The sequence below is a fragment of the Vulpes vulpes genome, chromosome 1, assembly GCF_048418805.1.
Source record: "Vulpes vulpes isolate BD-2025 chromosome 1, VulVul3, whole genome shotgun sequence".
NCBI classification, from domain to species: domain Eukaryota; kingdom Metazoa; phylum Chordata; class Mammalia; order Carnivora; family Canidae; genus Vulpes; species Vulpes vulpes.
Genome location: NC_132780.1, coordinates 21,635,233 through 21,639,554, shown reverse-complemented (window position 1 = coordinate 21,639,554; position 4,322 = coordinate 21,635,233). Strand labels below are relative to the sequence as shown.

At 43.8% G+C, this 4,322-nt stretch overlaps 1 pseudogene; it reads left to right on the top strand.

The window, feature by feature from the left end:
• The first annotated feature begins 2,388 nt into the window (after positions 1-2,388).
• On the top strand, positions 2,389-3,369 carry LOC112911923 (RNA transcription, translation and transport factor protein-like; annotated as a pseudogene).
• Positions 3,370-4,322: the final 953 nt, after the last annotated feature.

Here is a 4,322-nt window from a genome sequence, read left to right as displayed (position 1 = left end):
TAGACACCCCGCCCTGCCCTCCACTCACAGGGCATCCGCTGCTCCTCCAGGTGGACCTGCACAGGACACGCAGACATGTCTCCCAGCACATGGACTTAGCTCCATCATACACACACTGGACACTACAGGCCCTGGTCATCCGCACACTCACACTGAATCACGGGTCACAAATCACACCTAGGAAAGGATACGCAGACACCTACTCTCGCTCACCCGCTGTGCGCACCATGCATGCACGCGCAGAGCCGGTAGGCTCCACACCCCTGAGGTTGTAGCCTCGCTAGAGCTAGAGCCCAGCTGGAAGCGGAAGGGCTCCCAGCACCCTGGCCAGAGCACTCTGGGAGTTGTCCTCCAGAGACTGGCCCGCAGACATACCTCCCTGTGGCACTGGGGTTCTATCATCTCCAGGTTAAACTCCCCTGGTCTCAGAGGTAGGAAGGAGCACTGCAAAGCTGACACTCCCTGTCTCAGAAGTGAGAGAGTAATGCTCCAGAAATGATAAGGGACCAGAAAGCAATGAGAAGGGAAAGGCGATGCTGCTGGGAGAGGTGGCTTGGAAAGGTCTGTTCATCTTCAAAAAGATGACATATGAAGTGCGTCTCAAAGGTGCAGCAGCAGCAAGGCCCTAGTGTAGGGAAGGATATTCCAGACTGAGGAAAGAGCAACTGCAAAGGCCTTGAGGCAGAAGATTGATGTGGGAGAAGATGCAGGGGATGGTGCAGGGAAGCAGGCCGGAGGCAGTGACAGAGCAGTGAAGGGCTGCAGGAGGGGATGGCATGGTCTGATTTATACTTTCACAGGAACCCATGGCTTCTGGGTGGAGGGTGAGCTTGGGAAGGTCAGAGTGAAGGCAGGGAGATCAGGGAGGAGGCTGTTGCAGGAGTCCTGACAGAGATGATAGTGTGCTGGATGACGTTGGTGGCATGGGCATGGGTAAAGTGCATAGTTTTATTTTTTTAAGATTTATTTTATTTATTCATGATAGACATAAAGAGAGAGAGAGGCAGAGACACAGGCAGAGGGAGAAGCAGGCTTCCTGCCAGGAGTCTGACGCGGTACTCGATCCCGGGACTCCAGGATGGCGCCCTGGGCCAAAGGCAGGCGCGAAACCGCTGAGCCACCCAGGGATCCCTATGCAGAAATTTTTGAAAGATGCTTAGCTAGGGATCCTCACTAACTAAATGCTGAAAGATGAAATTCTTTTCCTGGTCTCATATACACATGAGTAAATGTATTCAACAGCAACAGCAATTGCCTTTATATTTTGTCTTTAACATGTGGCCACTTTCTGTTGAAAAATAAATGTTTTGTAGATTTAAAGTGAATTACAGGATGAAGTTCAGGGCATTATCTAGTATTAGGTCTCTCATTCTTTGTAAATTCTCGATAATGTGTTTTAAAAGCTATAATACACACTTCCAAAATATCAACAACTTTAAAAATCTGTAAATACCTCTAAACCTAATTTCTGCAGACCATCAAGCACCACAGGTGGCTTCTTGTTGCCTTATTTTCTGGAGCCTTTAAATTTAGCTCCAATTTTGGGTTTTCTAAGCTCAGCAGAACTTTGCAACATCATGCATGTAAACCATATGAGGAGAATGAGTCATATCTAAATCTGAGTCTTCATGCTTTTATAGCTTGCATGGAGAATCTGGTTCTTTGCATTTGTAGGACTGTGGCCCTCAGAAGTCACCAGTCTACATACGCAACATGTTCTTTTGTTTCTTTGTTCTTTGCAGCCATCAGAAGAATCCATCTTGTTTAAGGATTTCACCTGTTTAATCCAGGCCCACCCAATGTAATCTCCCTTTTGATTAACTCAAAGCCAACTGATTAAAGATCTTAAATTTGCATAATCCCATTTGTCACATGATATAATTAAAGGAATGGTATCTCCTCATATTCACTCTTCTCACCTAGGCTCAGTTGGGGGGCGGATTATACACAGGTGTGAGTTTTTCAGATCCATCTTAGAATTTTGCCTACCATGGCATCTATTAGAGCAAAGCAAAACTTCTCTAGTGGAAGACATGCTTGTCTTGTGCCTTGAGGAAAACCCCTAAATTATTTTTTGAGGACAATATCTGATAAAAAGTAGAAGATAACCAGGCACCCAAGGAAAGAAGATAAAACATGCAAGAAGCAGGAGAAACAACACACAGTAGAAGCAGACTTGGGGAAACTCCAGACACTGGAACTGTCAGTTACAGATTATACAACTATGCTTGCCATATTTAAAGAAATGTAAGTTGGAAATATCTGTAGGAGATAGGAATCTATAAAAAGTGACAGGTGGCTTTTTCGCCACATCCTGCACCGTCCACACCTCCTCGCCTCTTCTCTCCTGGCCGAAGCCTGGGGGGACCAGAGCAAGATGCGGGGACCATGTTCTGACCCAAGCTGATGGCCCTCGACTACTACAACCGAACTGGCTTCAACCTCAAAGATGAAACAGAATTTAGAAACTTTATTGTTTGGCTTGAAGACCAGAAAATCAGACACTACAAGATTGAATACAGAGGTAATTTAAGAAACATCCACAGCAGTGACTGGCCCAAGTTCTTTGAAAAGTATCTCAGAGATATTAACTGTCCTTTCAAGATTCAGATCAACAAGAAGCGGGATCCCTGGGTGGCGCAGCGGTTTGGCGCCTGCCTTTGGCCCAGGGCGCGATCCTGGAGACCCGGGATCGAATCCCACGTCGGGCTCCCGGTGCATGGAGCCTGCTTCTCCCTCTGCCTGTGTCTCTGCCTCTCTCTCTCTCTCTCTCTCTGTATGACTATAATAAAAAAAAAATTTAAAAAAAAAACAGATCAACAAGAAGCAATTGACTGGCTTCTTGGTTTAGCTGTTAGACTTGAATATGGAGATAATGCTGAAAAATACAAGGACTTGGTACCTGATAATACAAAGAATGCTGACAATGCAGCTAAAAATGCCGAGGCGTTGATCAATTTGAATGTAAATAATCCTGATTTTAAGGCTGGTATAATGGCTTTGGCTAACCTTCTTCAGATTCAGCATTGTGATGATTACCTGGTAATGCTTAAGGCAATTCGCATTTTGGTACAGGAGCACCTGACACAAGATGCAGTTGCCAAAGCAAACCAAAGAGGGTTAGCCTGTTGCATTAGATAAACACATTTTTGGTTTTGACACAGGAGATGCCGTTCTTGATGAAGCTGCTCAAATTCTGCAAATGCTGCATATAGAAGAGCTCAGAGAGCTACAGACAAAAATTAATGAATCCATAGTAGCTGTTCAGGCAATTATTGCTGATCCAAAGGCAGACCACAGACTGGGTAAAGTTGGAAGATGAACGTTTTAGGATTTCAGCTTCTCACCTACTTAGTTCAATTGGGAATCATGTACACTCTGGCATGTGTTTGGAAATCAAATGTCACACTTTCAAGGGAAGAATCCTAGAAAATTGACTATGTTCTCAAGATTTACCATCATTGCTTTTTTCTTTAATAAAGTTCAGGAAAGTGAAAAAAAAGTGACAGATGGTTTGAAAAAGAATGAGAGAGAATATAAAGAAGATGTGGTTTGTGTATACAATGGAATATTACTCAGCCATTAGAAACGACAAATACCCACCATTTGCTTCGACGTGGATGGAACTGGAGGGTATTATGCTGAGTGAAGTAAGTCAATCGGAGAAGGACAAACAGTGTATGTTCTCATTCATTTGGGGAATATAAATAATAGTGAAAGGGAATATAAGGGAAGGGAGAAGAAACGTGTGGGAAATATCAGAAAGGGAGACAGAACATAAAGACTCCTAACTCTGGGAAACAAACTAGGGGTGGTGGAAGGGGAGGGGGGGGTGAATGGGTGATGGGCACTGAGGGGGGCACTTGACGGGATGAGCACTGAGTGTTATTCTGTATGTTGGTAAATTGAACACCAATAAAAAAAAATCACAGAACTGGAGATACAAACAAAATAGATTTATTTAAAAGCTGATGGGACACAGCCAGAAGAATTATGAGCTAGATGGGATATTAGCAGAAATTATCCATAATTCAGTACAGAGAGACAAAAAAAAAAGATGAAAAAACCCAAAAGAGAGACTAATAGGTATGAAATTTTTACTGAGAAGTTCCAATATGCAATCAATTAAAATCCCAAGAGAAAAGAGACAGAATGGGGTTATGATAGTTAATTTTACAGTGAACTTGACTGGGTTCAGAGAGAATGCCTTCCCTCCCCTCCGCCCTTGTGCAGGAGCTACGGCAATATTTGAAGGAAAAATGGCTGAGAATCTCCCAGAACTGATGAAAGATATCAAAATACATATTCAGGGGGAATCCCTG